Raw genomic sequence first — 16482 nt, 5'->3', positions numbered from 1 at the left:
GTAATACACAGGTTTTGCATCTGTCATCAAAGATGAAAAGTTTGGCATACCCGTGCCTAGACCAGAATTTTGCACTTTCTTGTTTATATGTATCTGCAAGGCTGAATTGATTTGAAGGGGTTTAACGCCCCCAATTGACTTGGGCTATGAGGACACCGTAGGGGAAGGTTGCAGCTAATTTCTACCACCTTGAGTTCTTTAGCGTGCACTGATTTCCATGGTACACAGGCTTCCGGCATTTCGTCTCCATCGAAATTTTAACCCCGTGACCAGGATTCAATCCGCGTCTTTCGGGTCAGAAGCCGAGTGCCATAACAACTGAGCCATCACAGCGGCTTCGCCTGGACCTGTGGTTTGGGGTAATCCCCGCAGCAGATAGGTATTGCAACCGAGAGACCATGCCTGTTTTGTAGTCATTATTTCTTCATAGAGTGTATGGTTGTTTATGAGAAGTCTATGCAGTCATTGTCCAAGGAGACGGATGGAATGATTGACAGAGAACTGCTGCGCCGGCCCGGCCTCCTGGCGTCCGAAAATTGCCCATCAAGCTGAGACTAAATGTGTTTTGTGCTTAATCTTGTGAAAACACGATATCTCATCTGCCCGCAAGGCAGTTTGTATTATTGAATTTTTGTGGCACACGGAATCGCTATTCAGACCGCAGTGTAGAAACGAGAATTGTGCTGTTTACCTTAACGAAGCTATATGAGTTATATGAGGGAAGTCGCGCGTAGGGCTCTGGATTAATTCAGACCACCTGTGATTCTTTAATGTGTGCAGAAATCGCACAGCATACGGGCACCCTTTGCATTTTGACCCCATTGAAATGCGGTCGCCGCAGCCGGGTTCGAACCCGTATGCAGTGGCACAATAGCCGAGCGCTCTGAACACTGAAATATCTTGGGTTTAAAATTATGGAGGTCACGATGTCAGCAAGCGGCTCAATTGGTGCTGATAACGGCGGTTTACACTCTCCGTAGTCTATGTGTTTCGCTCTTGAATATCCGGGCCACATCCTTCCTAGGCACACTATAGATCCGAGAAGGCATGGTAGCGCAGGAAATATCGGTACACCTCATGGCCTCCAGTAGTTTGACCCCGCTGTGCATTTTGGTGCCAGAACACACTGCGATATGAAAGGCAGAAAATACGCCGGCAAGGTGTATAACGCATATGAAGGTGCATAATTTGTAAACGGCTTTCTAAAGAGCAGTGAAGCGTTTTCTAGCAGAACATTATAAATTGCAGCATAGCGACTTTGGCAGGCTTACTGCAATTCTTCGCTACTGACATCCATAAAGTAAAGCTTACAGCCTGAAGTATCTTATCTTACCGTGTGCATGCTGGTCTAGCTTTCGTGAAGATCGTCAGCCGCTCAGCATCTTCCGTATCGGCGTAAAAGATTAGCTCGGCGAGTGCAACGCCGCGGGAATTTCCGCAAATTACTTTATGCTCGCTTAGCGACAAGTGCATTACACAACCACTAAAACGTCGCAAATATCGCCAGTGAAGCTTCGCACTGGCGGTTTGCTTTTGCTACCGGCCATCGCGTGTATAGCGGCGGAGTTCTGCCACCGAGCACGAGTGTGCTGGGCCGATCCTCGATTTCGGGGCAGTATTTGTGAAGCATGCGAACTGCGCAAATGCCCTTGAGATTTCAATGCTTATCAAAAAGTACGTTCTCTTATGTATTCGCCGCGCTCCGAACGATCCTGCAACACCTGCATTAGGGCCGTCGCTGCTCGGCGAGCAGACAAGCCTCCGTTGCGTGGCGCCATCTATCCTCCTAAAGAGACGCACAAGTAGCGACGAACAAAATCTCGTCGCGCCGCAGGGCGCAGTACTACCACCTAAATATATTCTTAAACTGTTGTGCCACCCATGCTGAGCACCCCGGTGCAACAAGCACAGCGGGGTCAAACTGCTGGAGACCCTGAGCACTAGTATGGAAAACAACTACTGCTAACAATTTTAACCTGTTCTTAGTATTAGAGAAAGAGGTACTAAGACTATTTGAGAATTATCTTCCGACTTAAAATCTATATATCAAACATACAATGCTTCCAGCCCCACAGATATACCACTACAAATTATTGCAACACATACACAGCAATAAGTTATACCTCACTACTTAAGGTCAGACTACGTCAAAGTACTCCCTGCTTGAAGAGCAAAGAAGAATACCCGTAACTATAACCGGCTACGGCCGACAGACCTTTACTATTCATATACCGCATTTACTAAATATTTCAGGAAAAGTCGTATTTCAAGATCTCAGATTTAAAGAATCAGTAAAATCATATTCGATAAACCACCCCATCACTTATACTTAATAGTGACATCAACCATGACTGCGCCCGGTTGCGCCTAGTGCGCTGATTAACGCTCCTTTCTCCTTTCTATCGCTCTTCAGAATCTTTCCTTTCTGTACTGTTTTTCCATTTCCGCCTCATCGTTTCCTGTGTTTGTTTTATTCAGCCGCCACCGCTTTGAGAGCTGTTGAGCGGCTTACAATAATTGTTTTTTTTTGCGGGGGGGGGGGGGGGGGGAAGGAAATGGCGCAGTATCTGTCTCATATATCGTTAGACACCTGAACCGCGCCGTAAGGGAATGCATAAAGGAGGGAGTGAAAGGAAGAAAGTGGTATTCGTAGTGGAGGGCTCGGGAGTAATTTCGACCACCTGGGGATCTTTAACGTGCCCTGACATCGAACAGCACTCGGGCGCCTTAGCGTTCCGCCTCCATCGAAACGCAGCCGCCTCGGTCGAGTTCGAACCCGGTAACTCCAGATGAGTAGCCGAGAGCCCTAACCACTGAGCCACCGCGGCGGGTGCGGCTTACAATGAATCGGTTTTGTCAATATACATAAGGACACTACAATGTCCTCCTTCGAAGCAAACTTGAGAATGAGGGCAAGCTACTCTATAATAGAAATTGGAAAAAGAATGTTGGTATTTGAGGACAGTTACAATATACGTCCTCGAAGGAAACTTGAGAAAGAGGGCAAGGGACCGTATAAAAAAATTTAAATGGAAATTGATTTTTGAGGAAAGTGAATAGCGCAATATCTGTCGCACAACTCGGTGGACAATTAACCGCGCTGTAAGAGAAGGGTTAAAGGAGGGAGGGAAAGACGGAACAAAGAAAGATGTGCCGTAGTGTAGGTCTCCGGTGTAATATGACCACTTGGGGATCCTTAATGTGCATTGATATCGTGCAGCACACGGCTTCATTTTGTGCTTCACCTCGATCGATGCGTGGCCGACGCGGTGGGTGAGAAGCCGGTAACTCCAACTTAGCAGGGCGCTCGTCTACGTTTATGCTCTCTGTGTCTGTCTCTCTCTCTCTCTCTGTATATATATATATATATGGAGGAAGCCAACAGTCACCGAAACCAAGGTGCACAGGGGAATGTCTTTTTTTTAATATGTAGTGGCAATCAATGGGAGAATAATACTTCGATTAATCTTTCACTTAAAGAAAATTACCTCCAAAGTGCGAGAAAAACAACCATGTCGCCGGCGGGATCCAACCCCACGACCTCCAAACATCACGTCCGGTGCTCTACCAACGGAGCTGTGGCGACGGCTGTCCACTCGGCTGCTTTCGTGGGTAATTATGCTTCCGCGTGTAAGGGAACCATGAGAGTGTTCACCAGCGCCACCCCCGTCCATAGCGGCAGACGCAGCACGTCCTGTAATACCGCGAGTGTGACGTGGAACGTAATCTAACAGCGAGGGCGTGAACTGAGTGGGAACCCGCTTATGCTACCTATGGCATCAAGACTGCCAGGAAAAAAACCCTCGTACAGATGTTAGCAGACAAGCCAAATGAAATTGGGGTTCGTGCGACAAACATACGAAGGAAGCCAATGGTCACCTAAACCAAATTGCACAGGGGAATGTCTCTTTTTTTTAATTTGTAGCGGCAATCAATGTGAGATTAATACTTCGACTCATCACTAAAAAAAAACTAGTTCCAAAGCAGCAGAAAAACAACCATGTCGCCGGTGGGATCCGAACCCACGACCTCCCAATATCGCGTCCGGTGCTATACCAGCTGACCTACGGTGACGGCTGTCCTCTGTGCTGCTTTCTTGGGTATTTATGTTTTCGCCTGTAACGCTCACCGTATTACAGGACGAGCTACGTCCGCCGCTGTGGACGAGGGTGGCGCTGGTGAACACTCTCAAGGTTTGCTTACAAGAGAAAAATATAAATGCACACGTAAGCAGCACATCTGACATCCGTCGCCGTAGCTGAGTTGGTAGAGCACCGCACGCGATATTGCCGAGAATATTTGCAGTGTTTGTTCTTTTTTCAAATCTGCCGCCACATCACTTTATCGCTTTGTTTGTGACGCAAGACGCGACTAGATATATCTCGATTGATCGCAGCCAGGCAGAGCTGATTCTACGTTGTTCCGGAATGTTCTAGTAACTTTGCACGCTTTATCTCGAAAGATCGCTATCAGCTTTAAATTGAGCACGGCCGAAAACAGCCGGCATTCTGTTCGACGACCGCCGAGCACGCTCGTCGCTTCGCCCCCACCGAGTGATTCAGTTCATTTTGGGTGCAAGTCAGCCCAATAAACAGTTTTCTTTTAGAAGACCCTTTCGTCCGTCTTCATCGCTGCTTCGACTGCCGTCACCACTACGTGACAATATTCGGAGGTCGTGGGTTCGGATCTCACCATCGGCGAGGTTGGTTTTTCTGCTGCTTTGAAAATATTTTTCTCTAAGCGAAAGATTAATCGAAGTGATATTATCCCATTGATTGCCATTACAAATTAAAAACAAATAAAACATTCCCCTCTGCACCTTGGTTTCGGTGATTGTTGGCTTCCTTCATAAGTTCGTCAAACGAGCCCCTCATTTCATTTGCCTTGTCTGCTAATGGCTTAAAGACGGTCTCGGTTCTGGAAATCTTGATGCCATAGGTAGCATAAGATGGTTCTCGCACAGTTTCTGCCCTCGCCGTTAGATGACGTTCCACGTCACACTCGCGGTATTGCAGGACGTGTTACGTCCGCCGCTATGGACGAGGGTGGCGCTGGTGAACACTCTCAAGGTTCGGATAGCCTTCCATGTTCCGGACGCCCCCTTCAAGTCGTGAAGCCAGCCCTAAGCGCTTCGCACCAGACGACGAACCAGCAACTCAGCGAGCCAGCCGACGTCTCCAGGGACAGTAGCCTGAGTTCGGGAAACTGCCGGACCGCACTACACACCGAAAAGACGCTGCTACGAGCACCGCAACCTCGACGAAGATGTCGACACCGATCATACTGCAGCAGCCGCGGGTGCCGCCAACTTTCAATGGATCCCTAGGCGGAGGCCCTGAAGAATGGTTGGACTAATTTGAGCGCGTGGCTTCATTGAACAAGTGGGCTGATGCGGCAAAAATTGGACACGTGTTTTTCTCATTGGATGGCTCCGCACGCACGTGGTACAAAAACTACGAGTCGTCCCTTAGGACATGGGAACTATTCAAGAGAGCACTATTGAAGGTATTCACCAGTGTCGGGAGGAAAGATAGAGCCAAACGACTCCTCGAGTCCAGGATCCAGATTCCGAATAAGCCCGTCCGCTGTTACGTCGAGGAGATGAAGCGCCTATTTCGCTGCGCCGATCCCGAAATGACCGAGGAAAGAAAGTTCAGTTTTTAAAGCGCGGCGTAAACGAGCAACTGTTTGCAAGCCTCGTCCGCCAGGCGCCAAAAACAGTCGAGGAATTTATGCAAGAAGCCTGCACGATTGAGAAGACCCTCGACGTCCGAGCTCGGTAGTACAATCGCCCTTCCACTGCCTGTGCAATCCGTTCGGACACGACGGCCACCACCAGCGACAGCTTGCGTGAAGTTATCCGCGAAATCGTCCGAGAAGAGCTACGCCGATTACTGCCATCCTTCCCACAGCCACAAGCAGCGACTCTGATGGGTGTGGTACGGGAAGGAGTGCAAAAGGCAATTGGCACCCCGACTGCCACAGAACCCCAGGCCATGACCTACGCCGCTGCAGTAAGGACTGCTCAGCCCCAGCGACAACCCCCATGTCCTCCCAGAGATGAGCCAATTGTTCCACAACGCCGCCTCCCATCCCGCGCCCGCCCAGCCTATGACCGACGCTCAAGCCCCAGGAAATGCGACGCCTGGAGGACTTCCGACAACCGGCCGTTGTGCTTCCATTGCGGTGAGGCCGGCCATATTCTTCGTCACTGCCCGTACCGACTTGTCGGACTTCGAGGATTTGCCGTTAACGCCCCACGACAACGCTTCAGACAACGTCCACAGGAAATCGACGAGTACCTGCGTCGAGAGGAGTACACGCCGAACCGCTTTTCGCGCTCACCATCGCCGTCAAACTCGCGCTTTGCGTCGCCACGCCGCAGCTACGCAGACGCGGTACGAGGAAGGTCTCCCAGCCCCCGTAGGGGAAACTACAGGCAGCAACCTTTGGAGGTGAGTTTGCTCACGAGCGAAACGCCGAAGATCCTCCACCCACGACGCCCCATGAAGACGCTGCACCCGCGACGCCGCATGAAGAACCTACCCTCGCTGCACCGACGCCGCACAAAATGACAACCGCGACCACAACGCAAACTGCCTTCAAAACCACGACGCCACTCAGAAAAGCTTCGACCACACGCCACACCCGCGACTCGCATACGCGACGAAGCCTTGACCCGATACCGAGAGCGACATGCAATGCAAGAGCCAGGACCTCCGACTTAGAAGTGACTATCGACGGCCGATAAGTTATCGCTCTATTCGACACAGGAGCCGATTACTCGGTGAAGAAGGAAACATTCGCTGCGCATCTGAGAAAAGTCACAACGGCTTGGGACGATCCACAAATTCGCACCGCACGGGGCCACCTCATTACACCATCAGGACGATGCACAGCGCGAGTGACTGTCAAAGGCCATACCTATCCTGTGACCTTTGTTGTATTACCGCAATGCTCCCGCGAAGTGATCTTGGGTATGGATTTCCTTAATGAGCATCAGGCGATCATCGACCTGCGATCCAAGCTGATCACGCTTTCGATGGACAAAGCCATCGCTTCGATGAATACTGGGGAAAATCACGTTGCCCTGAGCGTCCTGGAGGAAGAAGTGAGCGTCCCACCTCGATCAAGCGTTATCGTGACGGTAGGCGCCACGAAAGCCATTAACGCTGCAGCCATCATTGAGGGCAAAATGCAGTTGCTCCTAGACTGAGGAATCAGCATCGGAAGAGGCATCGCACATTTGCGCAATGGCCAGGCCGAAGTACTGCTGACTAACTTCAGCGAAGAATACCGACACATTAAGAGACGAACGACGATTGCTTTCTTCGACGAAATATCCGACGTACGAGACTCCTTCGCCCTCTCCGACCCCTCCGCAGAAGATTCGCCTGACCAAGAGAACTCGCCCAATTTTGACATCAACCCAGCCCTGCACCGTAACAGACAAGACCAGATCCGCAATCTGCTTCAAAGCTACAGTGAGTGTTTTTCGACATCGCCGAAGGTGCGACAGACACCAATTGCCAAGCATCGCATTATAACGGACCAACACGTCCGACCTCTCCGTCAAAGCCCCTATCGTGTGTCACCGCGAGAACGACAAGCCATCCGGGACCAAGTCGAAGAAATGCTCGCGACGACGTCATCCTGCCTTCAAACAGCCCATGGGGGGCACCGGTTCTTCTAGTCAGAAAGAAATACGGGGCACTTCGATTCTGCGTGGATTACCGCCGCTTGAACAACAGAACAAATAAGGACGTCTACCCCCTCCCCCGCATCAACGACACACTGGACCACCTCTACAACGCCAAATATTTCTCATCGATAGACCTCAGGAGCGGCTACTGGCAAATTGAGGTCGACGAAAGAGATCGCGAGAAGACAGCATTCATCACACCTGATGGGCTGTTTGAGTTCAAGGTGATGCTATTTGGTCTCTGTTCCGCACCAGCGACGTTTCAGCGAGTAATGGATACAGTCCTGGCAGGCCTGAAGTGGCAGATTTGTCTGGTATATTTAGATGACGTCGTTGTCTTCGCCTCGAACCTTGAAGAGCACCTCAAAAGACTTCGAACAGTACTGGACGCAATCAAGTCGTCTGGCCTAACCTTTACAGCAGAGAAATGCCACTTTGCCTACGAAGAGGTGCTGTTTCTAGGCAACATCGTTAGCAAGAAGGGAGTACGCACAGACCCGCAGAAAACAGCTGCTATTGAACAGTTTCCATCGCCGGCCGATAAGAAAACAGTGCGCAGATTTCTCGGACTGTGCGCATATTACCGACAATTTGTGAAAACCTTTTCGCGCATCGCCGAGCCGCTGACCCAACTGACGAAGGCAGACGTGCCGTTTAAATACGAAGCGCCGCAAGCAGAAGCCTTCAAGGAACTTCAGCGTCGTTTACAGTCCACATCGGTCCTTGCGCATTTTGATGAAAACGCCGACACTGAAGTTCATACCGACGCAAGCAGCGTGGGACTAGGCGCCGTCCTTGTTCAAAAAAGTGACAAGCTGGAGAAAGTCATCGCATACGATAGCCGTTCCCTTTCCAATGCCGAGGCTAACTATTCGACAAGTGAGAAGGAGTGCCTTACCATCATCTGGGCTACGTAGAAATTCCACCCCTACCTCTACTGACGACCGTTCAAGTGGTCAGCGACCACCACGCGCTCTGCGGGCTTGCCAATTTGAAGGACCCCTCTGGCCGACTCGCTCGATGGAGTCTGCGTCTCCAGGAGTTTAACGCCACCGTCGTTTACAAGTCCGGACGCAAGCACTCTGACGCCGATTACCTGTCAGGAGCCCCTGTAGATACACCACCGCCGGACGACGATGAGGACGCCTTCCTGGGACCCATCAACCCCAGCTCTTTTGCTCAGCAGCAACGCTCGGACCCCGACCTAAAAGGCCTCATCGAGTACCTGGAAGGCAAGGTTTCTTCACCCCCCCCCCCGATTCATTCAAGCGAGGACTGTCTTCCTTCTGTGTGCAGAATGAGGTCCTTTGGAAGAGCTTTACATCGAGGAAAACAGCCTACCTCCAGGTTTTACCTGTTGTCTCCGCGAAGAAGTTCTACGGGGTTCACACGACGAGGCGACAGCTGGACTTCTCGGGTTTACTCGCACCCTCCGCCGCATTCAAGACAAGTATTACTGGCCTCGACTGTCTGCCGATGTCGCAAACTATTAGGAAAACCTGCCGAGATTTTCAGCGACGAAAGACCCCTCCCACACGACCAGCAGGATTTCTGAACCCCATTTAACCTCCCTCAAGGCCCTTTCAGCAGATCGGCATGGACTTGCTTGGCCCTTTTCTAACGTCAACATCTGGAAATAAGTGGATCATCATAGAGACCGACTACCAGACCCGCTACGCCGAGGCGAAAGCCCTACCGAACGGAACAGCAGCAGAAGTCGCCAAATTATTCGTGCATTCATCTTCGACATGGCGCCCCCGATGTGCTCATCAAGGACAGAGGAACAGCATTCACGGCGGAACTAACGCAAGCCATCCTGCGTTACAGCCAAACCAGCCACCGGAGGACAACTGCATACCATCCGCAGACCAACGGAATCACTGAGCGTCTGAACAAAACCATCGCCGATATGCTCGCCATGTATGTCGATGCCGAACAAAAAACCTGGGATGTCATCCTGCCTTACGTCGTCTTCGCCTACAACACCGCAGTGCAGGAGACCACCCAGATGACGCCTTTTAGGCTTGTCAATGGCAGGGAGGCCACGACCACGCTGGACGCCATGCTTCCCAAGGTTACAGAAGAAGAGAACGTCGACGTTGCCGCCTACCTTCAACGCGCAGAAGAAGCTCGAAGGCTTGCCCGATTACGGATCAAAGGTCAGCAGCGGTCCGACGCCAGACGCTACGACCTACGAAGACGCAACGCGGAATACAAGCCAGGAGACCAAGTCTGGGTGTGAACGCCCATTCGCCGCCGTGGTTTGAGTGAAAAGCTTTTGCGCCGCTATTTTGGCCCGTACAAGGTTCTTCGTCGGCTAGGTGAACTGGATTATGAAGTCATCCCTGACGCAATGATTGCATCCCAGATACGCCGCGTACGACCAGAAGTTGTCCATGTAGTCCGTCTGAAGCCGTATTATGCGCGCTAAAGGCCGCTGCATTTCCATGGTCTATTTTCACAAGATCCGTTCTTTTTTCTCTTACTAGTCGCATTATTTGTTTTAATGCATCTGGTCGATGCTTCTTTGAGAGGGGAGTAATGCCGCGAATATTTGCAGTGTTTGTTCTTTTTTCAAATCTGCCGCCACACCACTTTATCGCTTTGTTTGCGACGCAAGACGCAACTAGATATATCTCGATTGATCGCAGCCAGGCAGAGCTGATTCTACGTTGCTACGGAATGTTGTAGGAACTTTGCACGCTTTATCTCGAAAGTTCGCTAGCAGCTTTAAATTGAGGACGGCCGAAAACAGCCGGCATTCTGTTCGACGACCGCCGAGCACGCTCGTCGCTTCGCCCCCGCCGAGTGATTCAGTTCATTTTGGGTGCAAGTCAGCCCAATAAACAGTTTTCTTTTAGAAGACACTTTCGTCCGTCTTCATCGCTGCTTCGACTGCCGTCACCACTACGTGACAATATTCGGAGGTCGTGGGTTCGGATCTCACCATCGGCGTGGTTGGTTTTTCTGCTGCTTTGAAAGTAATTTTTTCTAAGCGAAATATTAATCGAAGTGATATTATCCCAATAATTGCCACTACAAATAAAACAAAAAAACATAAGACATTCCCCTCTGCACCTTGGTTTCGGTGATCGTTGGCTACCTTCATAAGTTCGTCAAACGAGCCCCTCATTTTATTTGCCTTGTCTGCTAATGGCTTAATGACGGTCTCGGTTCTGGCAGTCTTGATGCCATAGGTAGCATAAGATGGTTCTCGCAGTGTTTCTGCCCTCGCCGTTAGATGACGTTCCACGTCACGCGGTATTGCAGGACGTGCTACGTCCACCGCTATGGACGAGGGTGGCGCTGGTGAACATCTCAAGGTTCGGTTACACGCGGAAACATAATTGCCCACGAGAGCAGCAGATTGGACAGCCGTCACCGTAGCTTGGGTGGTAGAGCACCGGACGCGATACTAGGAGGTCGTGGGTTCGGACGCCACCGGCGGCATGCTTGCTTTTTCTGCTGATTTATAATTAATTTCCTTTAAGCTACAGATTTATTGAAGTATTATTCTCTCATTTGAGGACTTCAAATAAAAAAATAGAAACGTTCCTCCCTCTATGCACCTTGGTTTCGGAGACCGTCCGCTTCCTTATATATATATATATATATATATATATATATATATATATATATATATATATATATATATATATATATATATATATATATATATATATATATATATATATATATATATAGTGTGGAACCAGTCGGCGTTTCTCAACGGGCCACTGAAAACTAAACTTGCACAGTGAAAAGGTCACAACTGGTACGAATATCTTGGTTCATTTACCAACGGTTTCAGACGGTGGACCGTCCTTCATCTGGGCTTTAGTTTGTACGAATACAGAAATGTGCGCATTTACAGAACAAAATGTAGAGAGAGAGGAGGAACTCTCTGTTTCTTTACTTTGAGGAGGACAACATATAGACACATCCCGGAGTAGAAGATAAGAGTGTTGGCTTCTATCAAGGGGAAAGGAGCAGGGTTGCGAAAGACACAAGTTAAAAAACAAGTTATGATACAGACGTCAGAGACATGTAGCAGAGGCAGAGAGGGGTGTTTTCGCCGAGAAGATGCAAGCAAGAAAGATTTCTTTATGCGGAAGCGAGAAGTTCGACCACTGCGGATGAAAATGATGGAAAAAAACGGAAAAACACACGAAAACAACAAAAAGGAAACCACCAGAACAGACTGAAACTGATCCCAACAGTTCACATAGCGTGACCCGCTCCCCAGCGGTGCAGCTGTTACGGACTCTTGGAATGTTACATCCAAAATTTTGTAGATGTTTTGGCGATGCTGTGTTTGAACGATATCGTTGGGTGAAATTTGCTGTAGTTTCCTATAAATGTTAGTAGGCTAGCTTCGTTGTGGGGCCAGATGAGAAAAAATTCGTCCAGAAAGAACTTGTAGAGGAGTGGCTTCGAAGGCTGAGTGTCCAGAAATGGTGTTTTAAGTGCCGCCATGAATATATTGGCGTATGCAGGTGTGATCTTGGTCCCCATCGCCGTACCGTTCACCAGAAGGAAGTGCCTTTCCTCAAATTCGAAGGAGTTGTAATTGAGTACCAAACCCGGAATAGATTGAAAACTAATCATTTTCATAGACGTTCCTGTCTGGTTGGGTTTGAAGACATATAATAAACTGCAGGTCCCCAACCAAAAACTTTAATTTTAACCCAACATTTCGAAGCCCACTAGGCTCCTTCATCAGGTGTTACTGAGGGCAGTGGCTAGCGTCTTTAAGAATTGAGGGGAGGAGGGGGTCAAAGGAACGTGAGGGGGTCAAAGGAAAGACGCTAGCTGCTGCCCTCAGTCACCCCTGTTGAAGGAGCCGAGTTGGCCTCGAAACGTTGGGTTAAAATTAAAGTTTTTGGTTGGAGACGTGCAGTTTATTATAAAACCAGAATAGAAGTGAAATATATATATATATATATATATATATATATATATATATATATATATATATATATATATATATATATATATATATATATATATATATATATATAATCTCGATAAACGGATGTGGGTTAAACGGAACCAACGCTTAAATGGAACAAATGCCTTGCAGTTGGTTGGTTTTGTATTAAGGCAACGAAAAAAAAATCTCATTAATCGGAACAAAAATTTTCCGACCACCGTATAAACGGAACCGAAAATAGGCTCGAAACCGCAACTTGGCGTGAACGCGCAGCCCCATCGCGGTATGCATCACTGCCCCCCCTCCCCGCCCTTTTTCCAATTTGCGTGTTTGGACGTTTCCGGTTTTCTCGCAGGCTGTAACCGCATCGCTTGCTTTCTGTCACGGTGTGCTTCCAGGTGTGTTCAGCTAGGCTTAAGCCTTACATACGCTGTTGAATGTCATCTGCGACATTTCGTCGCGAAGTCAGCATCCGATGGCAGCGCAGAAGCGATCTCACAATGCCCTTACGTTGGAAAGGAAGGTGGAGATAATCAACGACTTCTCGAGTGGTCGCTTCACAAAAACAGTGCTTGCGACGAACTACACTGTCCCCAAGAGCAGCCTCGCGAGGATACTTCAGAACAAGGATAAGCTGCGGCAGTCTTTCGTAACGTCACGCTTTGGCCCTCAAAGAAAACGACTGCGGGTGGCCAACCACGAAGATCTGGAGAAGTTCCTGGTGGTTTAGCTGCGGAAAGCCCGCCGTGAAACAATTCCATTCAGCGGGTTACTCATTCACGCACAAGCAGAAGGATTTGTTCTGCAGCTCGGCATCGAAGGTTTCTTGTGCAGCGAAGGGTGGTTGACGAGATTTAAAGATCGGAATAGCATAGTGTGTCGTACCGTTTCAGGGGAGGCTGCCGCTGCAGACACGACAGCATGCGGGGACTGGCGAGCAAGACGGCTCCCAAAAATTCTGCAGAAGTGAGCAGCCTGTCTAGTATGGATGGCGCCATTCAAAGAAAATGGTTGCGAGAGCTAAACAAGCAAACATAAAGTTCTTTTTAACAAGCCAATAAATTGCACTTACCACTGATTTCCACGGAAAAACTGCACTATTCACATCTTGTTAATTTCAGTAGTGCTTTGAAAAAAAGTTAATTGCTTACTGCTTTTGTACAATAAAGATTGTGCCCATAGTGTACCGTTCTCTTTATTATATAGATTTTGCATTTGAGATCCGCTTCCGCGGAGACTGCCAACAGCGCGCACACCTGCCTTGTCGGGACCAGGCAACGCGGAATGGATTTCAAAAACCTGAACCCTCTCCTCTCTCTCTAAACGAAACTCCTGATAAACGGAACATATTTTCCCGGTCCCTTGAGGTTCCGTTTAACGAGAGTCCACTATATATATATATATATATATATATATATATATATATATATATATATATATATATATATATATATATATATATATATATATATATACCTGCATTCGTAGAGAAAGAAGATGGTTCTTTCTCGCTCGCGCGCTCGGACCACTTAGGGACCGCCGCAGTTCTACGTTTCCTCTCCGGAGGTTCTCTTCGGAATTGTTCGTCACATTTGATGAAGCTGAGCTGGGTACGCTTCCCGACCGCCACACTCCGCACAGCATCATTACGGACCTCATACCTGCCCACCAGCGACCCAGCCTCCGTATCCGCGGAGAGTCGACTGAATTTGGGCACCTTCCCCCGCCCATCAGAACGACGCTGCCTCGGCCACCGAGACTAACTCACATGGCCGCTGACACCACATCCCCGGCGCTGACCCAGCCTATCCCGCTAAATCCAACTGCCATGGCCACTGACACCCGGCACCTGGCGCCGATCCTTTGCCACACACCGCGAACACCGCCATCTTTTCACGGTGACGTGTTTGAAGACGCAGAGAATTGCCTCGAGACCTTCGAGCGGGTCGCCCGCTACGACGGCTGGAGCGACAAGCGCAAGCTCCACAATTTATATTTTGCTCTGGAAAAATCTGCCCGGACATGGTTTGAAAACCACGAGACTACCCTTCCCACCTGGGAGACGTTTTGCCAGAATCTCCTGGCTACATTCCCCAACGCCGACCGCCGGGAGAAGGCTGAAGCTGCTCTGCACTCTCAAAACCAGCGCACGAATGAAAGTGTGCTCATCTACATAGAGGACATGACCCGTCTATTCAAGCGTGCCGATCCCAACATGACTGAGGAGAAGCTTCCCCATCTGACGCGAGGGGTTAAGCAGGAGCTCTTCGCAGGCCTCGTACGCAGCCCACCCCGCACTGTAGCGGAATTTCTCACGGAGGCTACCACCATAGAGACGACGCTCCAACAACGGGCCCGCCAGTACAATCGGGACATCAACAGCATTGTGCCCGAAACCTTTTCGTCGTGCCTCGGCGACAGTGCACACACCTTGCGCGAACTGATTGGTTAAGTTGTCCGGGAGGAACTCCAATGGGGCCGTCTGCCACAAGTTGAACCTGCGCCGCTGGCAGTGCTGACAGAAGTCACCAGGGACGAAGTGCGGCACGTTGCGCAGGCACCTCCTGTTCCCGAAGCGCCACCCCAGTGCGATGCCAGACTCACATACGCATCCGTTGTACATCGCACGCCTGGCTACGGTCCTGCTACTCCGACGCCTGCCATAGCCATCATCGACACAGGTTACGCAACCGCACCTGGCTACGGTATCACTTCGACGCGTCCCGTCAGTAGCACCGCCCCATATTATGCAACTGCACCTGCTACAGCTGAGCCACGTCCTCAGAATTCGGATTTGTGGCGTACACCGGACCGTAGGCCTCTGTTCTACCACTGTGGGGAGCCGGGACATCTCTACCGAGCCTGTCCGTAACGCTGAGCAGGTATTCGCGGTTTTCCCCTCGACGCACTTTGTCCTCAGAACGGTGAAGGACCGCATGAGATTGCGGAGCATCTTTGGGTGCGCCAGAACCTTGCTAACTCTGGAAGGCGCGAGTCCCGTTCGCCTCCGCCTCTCCGCTATCCTGCTTCCCGCTCCGGCCGACGGAGTAGCTCTGCTGGCCGTCGCTCGCCCAGTCCGCGTCAGGAAAACTAATGTCAGCGACCTCTGCAGGCAAGGCCGCGGACGTCGAGACGCGTCAAGATCCTGCCTCGCGAAACCATCGAGGCGACGATACCTGGGCAGACAGCGGCAGCGACAGTACCCGATATGCTGCATCCGACTTGCGGGTGACAATTGATGGCACACAGTTTACCGTGCTGCTCGATACCGGTGCTGATTAATCTGTTATGAGCCGTGCCTTTGCTGGAGACCTAAAAAGGTTCTGACAGCGTGGAACCGTGAGACCCACATGCGCACCTCTGGTGGCCATCTAATTTCCTCGGTTGGCAAGTGCACGGATAGAGTTGGAATTCGTGGTTTCACGTACGTTGTTGATTTTGTCGTGCTCTCTGAGTGTTCCAGAGACTTGATTCTGGGGATCGAGTTCCTGGAGGCGAACGGCGCTGTGAATGACTTTAAAGGCGCACGTGTCACGTTCTCGACCAAACAGGCCGTGGCCCGCTCTGGCTCTCGAGATCCTTGCAGCAACACTGCGCATTGTAGAGAATGACGTCATGGTGCCGCCGCGGGGCAGTGTCCAGGTGCTCGTGCGGAACGACCTATTTCACGACTACGAGGGCCTGGTGGACGGCCATGCTCCACTGCTGCGTGAGCGGTGCTTTTTTGTTGCCCGAGGTCTCGTCCGACTACGTTACAGCCTTACCCACGTCCTCCTGACCAAATTTTCCAACGAAAATCAGCACTTCGTCAAAGGCAGGGCTATTGCCTTCCTCCACGACGTTGCTG

General features: G+C 50.2%; 1 pseudogene across 1 annotated transcript in view; it reads left to right on the top strand.

Annotated features, from left to right (window-relative positions):
- The window catches only part of LOC144129642 (uncharacterized), a 388920-nt pseudogene extending 373413 nt beyond the window's left edge, over window positions 1-15507 (top strand). Inside the window, exon 11 of the transcript XR_013313924.1 lies at window positions 14237-15507. The product of XR_013313924.1 is annotated as an uncharacterized LOC144129642 (transcript). The remainder of the gene's footprint in view (window positions 1-14236) is intronic.
- The last annotated feature ends 975 nt before the right edge of the window (window positions 15508-16482 follow it).

This window comes from Amblyomma americanum, chromosome 4 (assembly GCF_052857255.1).
Source record: "Amblyomma americanum isolate KBUSLIRL-KWMA chromosome 4, ASM5285725v1, whole genome shotgun sequence".
NCBI lineage: Eukaryota > Metazoa > Arthropoda > Arachnida > Ixodida > Ixodidae > Amblyomma > Amblyomma americanum.
The sequence above is the reverse complement of the archived record's forward strand: the minus strand, read 5'-3'. Positions and strand labels throughout refer to the sequence as shown.